Consider the following 9,641-nt stretch of genomic DNA (forward strand, 5'->3'; position numbering starts at 1 on the left):
ATGAAGGCAGGAATAGAGAGAGACAGAATCTGACACAACTCTCTTCCAGGTCTCACTGGGAGCCAGCGTATTTTTGGAGGGCTTTGGCTTCGCCTGCTTGCTGTACTTTATTGCTGGCAGAGAGACGGGAAATTTATTACTTTACAAATCATACCATTCGCAGCATAAATGAACTGTCTGGCTGCAGCACGCTCGAGCCCAGATGATTTGCGGAACGTCTAATGGTAAGCGGAGTTATGCTATCTGCTTACGGCCTCCGAGACAAAAGCCAACCGTAACGCAGAGCATCTGCACAGTGTAACTCGAGGCCAGCAAATTGGCCGCGACTCGTAAATGTTGGCTCAGCAGCATTACATAACTCGGCGTGCTCGGCTGGGGACTCCGAAAAACGTGGGGGCAGCCCCTGGGTGCGACGAGCTGACCCTGACCGGGCTGTGGATGACAAGCAGGGCACCACGGGGTCTCCGGGCCCCAAGGTCAGGGCTGGGTGGGGCACCACAGCCTGGCCAGTCCTGAGGCCTGCTAGCAATCAAGAGGCTGGGTGGGCTCCTGGGCCTGCCTGGTAAACAGGGAGCTTGCTATGGTCCTTCTCCTCCAAATCCTACAAACCTAGACTGGGAGGATGATCATGAAGTCAATGTAGCCCCAACATAGGCACAGGAGCCAGGCAGCAGCCATAGCCCATGGGGCCACCTTCCTGTGGCTGGCCCAAGTGGCAAGCAGAAAGCACTCATGACATGACCATCCCCACCAACAGGCTGAGCCCAGGGCCTGAGACATTGGACATCACTAAGAGGGAGGTGACAGCACACCATTGATGGAGGCAACCTGCAAGTCACTCGGTCTCTTGGAAATGCAGGCTGAGTGGTAGTGCCGGGATTCAGATCCAGGCTGTTTTAAGTTTGTTCTCACCTATCTACACTGAGCACAGGAACTTAATGATCATTATTTTCACAAAGCCTTCAAAACAACTCATGAGGTACGGATGTCAACATCCCCATTTTACAGGTAAGCAAAATGGGGCACAGGAGAGTCATGTCCCTTAACCAAGGTCATATACTTAGTGAGTGCAAGAGCCAGGATTCAAGCTCAGGATCCCCTGGTTCTCAAGTTTCTGTTTTTCCCATGGCACCTGCCTCCCAGGATCTAAGGTGTCATTCTATGCCTTCCCACCACCTCACGTTGTGCTGTTTGATACTGTATCAGTGACTATTTTCTACCTTTCCAGCAATGGGTTGAAAAAAGGCCCCCAGAAAAGGAGGTCCGGGCCTGGCTTCTGGGAATTTACAGTTGGATTATTCCCAAGTGTGAGCCCCAAGAGGGATAGGGTGGAAGCTCTCCATGAGATGTGGGAGTGTGAGGTGATCAGGGAAACCTTTTGGATCAGGGGGTCTTTGAGTCGCCCAAGGTTTGCTGTGGCCCAGGAAGAGCAGCAGAGACCCTATTTCAAACAAACACGGTGCCTGTCTCCAACTCAGGGACTTAGGTGACCTTTGCATGGTAGGAGAGGGACCCAGCACAGATGGCCCATTTGCAGACGGGCCAAAGGGCCCTGCCTGAATTCCGAGACAATCCTCATCTCAGGCTTAGAATGTAACACCAGGTAAAGTTCAACACATACTGATTCTCAACCTGGTCAAAGTCTTTAGCCAAAAAAAAAAAACAAAAATGCTGTCTCAATAGTTCATTTAAAAATAGGGAATGGCATTTGAAAACACTTTGATCTTCAAAATTAACAAAGCTGTCTTGTTACCATAGAGAATTTTTACTGTGCCACTTGGCAGTCAAAAAAAAAAAAAGGCTGTTTACTGAAGACTCAGCTAAAAATAGCCTAACTGTTGCTCATAAGCCTTAGAAGACAAACGCTTGGCCCGACCATATCATTCTCTTATGCTCTCACACACCTCATGCATTCATTCATCTACCTACTCATTCAGTGAGGCTCACATCTCCGATCCCAGTCAAAGACTAACAGAAGAGGTCATTGGGATTTCTGGTTCCTTCCATGTCACCTGCAGAATACAGATTAAGCCCCATGATCTCTAGATAAACTTAAATTTAGTTAATGGACTTTTTATAGCATGTAAACATCGCCCTCCATCAGGAAGCCTATTAGCTTCATAAATAGTACACATGCGTCCACATGGAACACGGGCTGCAGGAAGGTGACAGTGTCCAGAGTTAGCACGTGCACCCTCACTGTTTCCGGGAGTCCCACCAAGAGCATTGGTGTGTCTCTGTCAGAACCTTTCTGGCAGATAACTAATACGTCATGCTCAGGAGAGGCTGTGGCAACGTTCATCACTGGCTCTGATCCTTTTGGAAAACTCCCAAAAGCCAGGATATGTGGCCCTGACCAAGACAGGAAGCCCAGCAGGAACAGACTCTGGTCATGGACCTAAGCCACCTGGAGCTATGATGGCCATCAAAGGAGCACAAAACTGAAGGAGTTTCTTTATCCCTATGGGCATGCCCTCCAGGAAGTGCTCAGGGCTCCCCGAGCCCTGGGGAGCTCTTTTGGAAGAATGAGGGGAGAGGCAAAAAATATTCCTGGACTCAAATCTAAGTGCTCTTCCAAGCCAGGTGCCAGCCCAGCAGAAGGAAGCACACACACACACACAACACAGCCCCTGTGCAGTCAGCTGATGTACCCTCTTCTGGGTGACAACCTCCCAGGAACATGCCTATAGTACCAGCAGCTGCCAGGAGAGTAACCAGGGAGGACAAAGATTCTGAGGACCACTGTGAGTTCCTCTGATGAAACAAAGCAAGGCTTTGCTCTACATTTGCTCTGTAGGCATTTGCTCTACATCTCCCTGGGGGAGATGCTTCTGCCAAGGTGCTGTTTCCCAGAAGATTCTACCTCAACACACAGAGACTCGCTGGGCTGGGCAGGGCCGTGACCTGCCTGCCCCACCCCTGGCCTGAGGACAGCCATCTTTTGTACTGTCTGCCCCTGAGGTAACACTCCATAGTGCTACCACTGACCTATGAGTTGGGTCAATCTGATTCCTTGCCTTGGAACTCAGAAGCGAGCAAGTTCTAAGATATCTACAGGTGCAGCAGCAGAGTCTGCTGAAAAATGTAAACATTTCCTAAAACTGAGAAGTTTGAAGTTGAGGAAGTTGCCCCAGGTTGAGAAGACAGAAGCCGGGGTGAAGGGGCAGAGGGGAGGGTGAAAGCCCAGGTACAGAGAGGCCAACAGAGGGGAGTAGTTGAACCACAATCTCCTACCCCTGGGGCCCAGAGTCATGTAATCCAGAACTTGCCTCCAATTGCCTGAGCTGAGTTGGGAGCTTACTTCCAGGCCACAAATACAATGAAACTCATGGAGATTCCATCAAAGGTGTCTCCACAGATGTCCTTGAACCCCTAGCAGCCACCAGCAGGGAATGAAGTGGGTGGAGCATAGTTTAGGTCTCTGGAATGGGGCCCAGCACTGTGACCCCCCCGGGGTGCTGTGGCAGTGCAGATGTGTAGAGCCTCCCAAGGCTACTGACTGGGTATGTCTGGGGTGAGGTTGTATACCAACAGTGTTACAAAGCTTTCAGGTGTCAGGATGCTGGGCCAGGTTTAGAAACCACTAGGTTGGGTCACATACCCCTTCCCTCAAGAAAACTGAAACCCCAGAATTCAGATGGCAGGAGAAAGGGTTTGAGGAGCAGTGTTGCTTTTCGGAAGTTCCACATCAGTCTAGCAAAACCTGTTCTCCTCTCTCGGGCTTACGAATGCAACCCCACCTCCTCCAAGAAGCCCATCCTTCTTGTAGGAACTCTTCCCTGAGCCCCACCTTTCCCACACCCTGATACCCAAGGTTCCCTGTGGTTTTCAGCCTACACCACACAGGAAATGCTTGTCCCTGCACAGCCCACGGCCTACTGGATAGGGCTGTCTCCTCCAAGATGCAGAGCCATCTCTGGACTTCCCCTGAGCTCCCACTAGAGGCTCAGGCTCAGATGTGGCTATGTGGGTGGGGCTTGTAGCAGGAAAGAAATCAACTCCTCTTGACCTTTTGGATCTGTGGTGACCCCTGGGCCAGGCATTCTGATGGAGGGAGGCAGGCCCAGCCCATCTTCACAGGCAGCAACAAGACATAGGAGAGAATGGAGCTGGGGCCCATGACTCAGCCCAGGGCCCAGGATCATTTTGGCAAAACCTTTATACCTCCTCTTAGTAATAGTACTCAGACGGTTAGGTGTGGGAGAGGCAGGAGTTTCAGGGAGAGGAGAAGAAAGGAAACCTTCTGAAATGCCTTGCAACTCAGGCGAGAGGCTGGCTCCCTCAAAGCCGGGCCCGGGTGCCAGCTACTACTCTGGTCTGCCACGGTTGTGAGCAATCGGGTGCAGCTGGAAGTGTGCAGGCGTGGAGAAGGCCCCACCACGCAAAATGTGCATTTGATCAAGGTTGAAAACATGGTGTAACATGAGTTCTCCTGATCTATTGGATTTCTGGAAAGAGCCCTGAACTCCTCACTCAAGTTCAACCTCAGGTCTCAGGAAAAACGAGTTTGTTAATTCAAGCAATTCCCCAGTGGTTAGTAGTTTATACCACATGCTTTGAAACAATGTGGCCTGAGTCAGGGGAGAAGTTGAATGGCTTCCTAGGGGAGGGCCAAAGCCTATCTGTTAACCTTGACAGGTTGGGCAGCCTCCTGCTCTGGATGGCCCAGCTTTCCGCCAGCACCCTCAAGAGGTTCAGGGAAGGGCTCCAGCTCCAGAGCTCACACATCCACATGCAGCAGCCCCCTCTCGTGAGAGAACAGCCAGCCTCCCTGATCCCCAACCTTGCAGGCCAGAGAGCTGCCATCTGCCTTCACTTGCCTCCTCAAGAGGCCCGCACCTCCCGCGGGCACTGGGGTCCACGAGGACCATGGCCATGACCATCCCGCCAAGCCAACCAAGCCATCCTACTCGTGCTGGCCAATGTGGATGAGAGCCACGCTCAGCCCCACTTGTGGGTCGGTCTCAGGCAAGGGGAGGCTATGGGGAGGATCCTTTTAAGATAAGGTTACTGTGAGACCTCCAAGCCACTTGATAAATTCCATTCCTTCGTGCAGTGAATATTTATCAGGCATCCATTACCTGCCAATCTCAAGGTTCTAAACCCCAGGAAACACCTCCCAAGTGCAGACGTGTGAGAATGCGTAAAAGCAACGATCAGCATATACTAATAGCACCTGTCTATGTAGGACCCTCACAGGTATCAACGGTTTGAAATTCTTGATAACTCTTGAGGTAGGCACAGATGAGGCACGGGATCTTGCCCCCCCCCCCCACTAGCCCCCACTCCCAACCAGCTGGTAGCCGGTATTATGGGATTTCAGACTCAGGCAGTCCAGCTCCAGAGCTTGGTCCTTAACCATGGCCTGGATCATCATCCTCGTCATCATTACAAGGCAAGCATGCACACTCCCGCTGATCTGCCCCTTCCAGGCAAAACCAAGCACCCAAGAAGTGGTATCCTTAGGGCGAACCCAGGTTCTGTCCGAGTTCCGGCCCCAAGCTGCTGGCTCCCATCATCTGCCTCAGTGAATCTCAGACAAGATATGCCACCTCTCAGCCTCTTTTTCCCCCACTTTGACATGGAAATAATAATCACCCACAGGGTTCTTGAGATTATTATGTGAGATAATAAAGTGCTTAGCACTTTGCGGTATCTGTAAATACAGGTCTGATAAAAAATGAGCTACTCTTTAAGAATTATGATTTTTTTTTAACATCTATTTATTTATTTTGGGGGGAGGGAGGGGCAGAGAGAGGGAGACAGAGGATCCAAAGCAGGCTCCGTGCTGTCAGCACAGAGCCCAACGTAGGCTCAAACTCATGAAACTGTGAGATCATGACCTGAGACAGTCAGATGCTTAACCAACTGAGCCACCCAGGCACCTCAAGAATTATTATTATTAACAACATTATGATATTAATATTTTATATCTATGAAATGCCAGGGCATATAAGCCCTGAGCAGGTCCAAGTTGGGGGAAAATACTGATATCTATCACAGCGTCATATGACATTATTATTATTTCTATCTGGGTTCCCATTTCACTTTCTTTTTTTTTTTTTTTTAATTTTTTAATGTTTGTTTATTTTTGAGAGAGAGAAAGACTATGAGTGGGGGAGGGGCAGACAGGGAGGGAGACATAGAATCCAAAGCAGGCTCCAGGCTCTGAGCTGTCAGCACAGAGCCCAACGTGGGGCTCGAACCCACAAACCGCAAGATCATGACCTGAACCGAAGTCGGACACTTAACCGACTGAGCCACCCAGGCGCCCCTCCCATTTCACTTTCCACCTAAAGGAAGTATCTTTACTTTCCACCTTGATCAACTGTCCAGCGCTCCCCTTTCCTTCCCTCCTCCTCCCGCTCATGACCCCACCGCAACCCCAAGCTCACACACCAGGGCCACGAGGTGTAGGTAACTGATGCTGCCACTACAAACAAGGAACAAGAAATACCGAAATGCTTGCCACTTTTCAGGGGTTTGAGCATCACCACTCCCTGAGGAACTTGATATTTTTTGGCAGTGTGTTCACTTATAGCTCCTTCCAATGAGTCCAGAAAGATGGAAACGTGCAAGAGATATAAGGCACCGCTGCTCAGGGGGAAAGGCACTGATAGGCCACACCACTGAAGACCACCAGGAAAGATGGTCCGTTTCCAGATTCCTAACCTGACCAACGGCAACTGAAGACCCCAACAGAGGCCTGGACTCCTGCTGTATCTGATTTCCCACCTCCACGTGCAGACAAAGGGTGGGCACTTCTTCTTCTTTTTTTTTTTTTTTTTAAAGTTTATTTATTTTTAAGGGAGAGAGAGACAGAGCATGAGCGGGGAAGGGGCAGAGAGAGAGGGAGGGAGACACAGAATCAGAAGCAGGCTCCAGACTCTGAGCTGTCGGCACGGAGCCCGAGGTGGGGCTTGAACTCAGAAGCTGTAAGATCATGACCTTAGCTGACATTGGATGCTCAACCGACTGAGCCACCCAGGCGCCCCTAGGGTGAGCACTTTAGATCCAGTCCCATCTCAGTGGATATTCTCACCACCCCAGCAAGGAATGGATTATTCCCTCCTGATAGCCAAGGAGCAGGCTGGGGGCCAGAGACAGGCAGGGTGTGTGTCCAGGGTGTCTCAGGGCTTGGGGTAGAGTTGGGGCAGAGCCAAGTCCTCTGTCCCCTGGACTCTTGGCCGGGGGAGGGATGTCGTAGCCCACACCACACGTCTCAGGAAGGCTAAGCCATTCCTTGTGCTGGCTGCTGGGCCAAGAGGTCATAGCTATGTCTCACAACACCCTAGCCAAGTTTTCCATAAAATCATCCAAAGCCAACAGGAGCTCCGGGAACCATCAGTCTGTAGCTGCGGCTCCCTCCCTGGCTGTGGGAACCTTCAGCTCCCTTGGGCCTGGGCTAAGTGCATGCTCCACACATGAAGGGAAAATATACCAAAAGCTAATCCTTCTCCCCAGACAAGGCCCGTCCCTGGGGCAGCCCGCGTGGCGCTCATGGCCAATTGAGATCTTAGCAGCCAACGGCAGTGCTCAGCGAGGGACTAAACAGACACAGACAGGCTGAGCTCCCCAAGGCATCCACCCGCCACTGCCCCACAGTGCCCCAGACACCAAAGACCCACAGCTGCACCCGTGTACAAATGCCTTAATCCCAGCTCAGCTGCATGAACACACGCACCTTTCACATCCATGGTAGCAGGCGCAAGAGGCAAGCCATGGGCGAGAAGCAGCTGGGTGTGAGGGCAAGGTGAGGGAGATGGGCCCTCCACCCCTCCCCATTTGCACAGGGCAGTGGGAGGTACATGACAGGAGCTGGGGGCTGGCCCAGGCCTCTCTGCCTCTAACAGAAGCTGGTTCAGCACCTGACCCGACAGCACAGAGCACAGGGATGAGAAATGGGCCCAGTTTCCGCCCCACCAAATCCTTCAGGATGACCACTGAAGCTGCGAAAAATCAATTTTCTGCAGCTTCTTCGGAAGCCAGGATTTATTTTCTGAGTGCACGGAGCCATTGGCTCAGATGTTTTCCATCAACTCCCTCCAGGCCTCCAGGCCACCAAGCATAGCCGGCTGCCTCCCTTCTTCTTTCTCCCTTGACACTCCAACCCACAACCAGAGCTATACCTGTGACAACAGAAGGCCTCACTCAGGAAGACCAAGCCGGGTGCCAGGGGTCCGTCCTCAATAATACCATTTCACCTTTCTGGAAAAACAAACCAAAGGAGAAAGCCCTTACACATACCCATGTGGGGAGGGGTGGAGAGGGCAGCAGAGCGCTGGACCTGAGGTTCGCAGGGCAGGAATGAGAACCACTAAGTGAGGATGACAGTGCTGCCGCTTCTCAGTGTCAGCCCCCCCTATTTCCTGAGGGCCTTCTGCTCAGGGCCTCGGGCCAGAGGTGTGTCCCCCCTCACCCATCTGAGCTGTAGGCTCTAACCCAAGAAGCTTCCAACTATGGCGACCACAGCAACCAGCATGGATTCACAGAGGCACGAGCCATGTCTGTCACACACACACACACCCACATTCAGCAAGGGACGGTGCCAACCTGGACAGGGTCCTGGGGGCACCAGGATCATGGATGATACTCTCCAGGAGACCCAGTGGGCCAGACAACCATCCTGAGGGACCGGGACCAGTTCTTTTCTCGAGGCTTCGAGCCTTATTCTCTTTCCACAGTCACTCTGGATAGATGCCAGCAGGAAGGGTTCTCAAGGTGTGGTCCCTGGACCAGCCACAATGTCAGCACCTGGGAAATAGGATGAAAGGTATTGGCAGGTCCCACCCCAGACTTCCTCAATCAGAAATCTGGCATGGAGCCAGGCAGCCTCTGTCTTAACAAGCCCTCTAGGTTATTCTGGGGCAGCTAAGCCTAGAGAACAACTCCTCTGGATGGCCATGCTGTCAGGGGCTGGATTTGGGGACAGGGTGCCATCAGCTACTCTGCTCTCCTTTGGCCCAATGTGCTGTGCCACCTCTTAGCTAACAAGCCTCAGGGAACCTTGTGACCCCACCAACTACTCCTCTGCCTGGGTCTGGAGTCCTCCTGGGCTCCCATACTCTCAGAAGGCTGAGAAGCTACCCCATTGCTTGCCGGCATGCCCCAAACCCCAAGTACCCATTCTCACTGTTGATCAGTATCACATTTTTTATTCATATCCTAATTAAAATAATATTATACAACATCCAGTGACCACATCCCCATCTCAGGGGTCTTGGTACTTACTGCCCCCGAACCTAGAACTCTCTTCTCCCAATCAGCAGGCTTCACTCAGGTCTCTGAGCAATGTCACCTCTCCAGAGAGATCTGTCTTCCTCATCCTATCTAAGAGCCCTCCTCATTGACTCTATCCCACTCCCCAGCTAACTTTTTCCTCATCCTCACCTAATGTTAAACCATAAATTTATTCACTGTTTGTGGATGGTTTTGCCTTTCGGTTTTGTGGAGTTTTTATTGTTTTGGGTTTTTTTGAAGGGCGGGGTGGGGGGAGGGGTCTATTACCCTCTCTAGATTATAAACTCCAGGAGGACAGGAATTTTACCGTTATGTTGACTGCTGTGCCGTAGTGCCTAGAATGTGCTGGGAACACAGTCACACAGCAGAACCTCTATGATAGACTGGTCACTGAAGGCATA

At 51.6% G+C, this 9,641-nt stretch overlaps 1 long non-coding RNA gene across 1 annotated transcript in view; it reads right to left on the minus strand.

Moving 5' to 3' along the window:
- Positions 1–8,743, minus strand: part of LOC147584459 (uncharacterized) — an 89,555-nt gene extending 80,812 nt beyond the window's left edge. Inside the window, exons 1-2 of the long non-coding RNA XR_015255464.1 lie at positions 8,554–8,743; positions 8,130–8,208 (exon numbers count right to left, since the gene is read on the minus strand). This is a non-coding gene — a long non-coding RNA (uncharacterized LOC147584459). The remainder of the gene's footprint in view (positions 1–8,129; positions 8,209–8,553) is intronic.
- Positions 8,744–9,641: the final 898 nt, after the last annotated feature.

Source organism: Puma concolor, chromosome A1, assembly GCF_028749965.1.
Source record: "Puma concolor isolate L17-30 chromosome A1, mPumCon1.1.hap2, whole genome shotgun sequence".
Classification (NCBI taxonomy): Eukaryota; Metazoa; Chordata; class Mammalia; order Carnivora; family Felidae; genus Puma; species Puma concolor.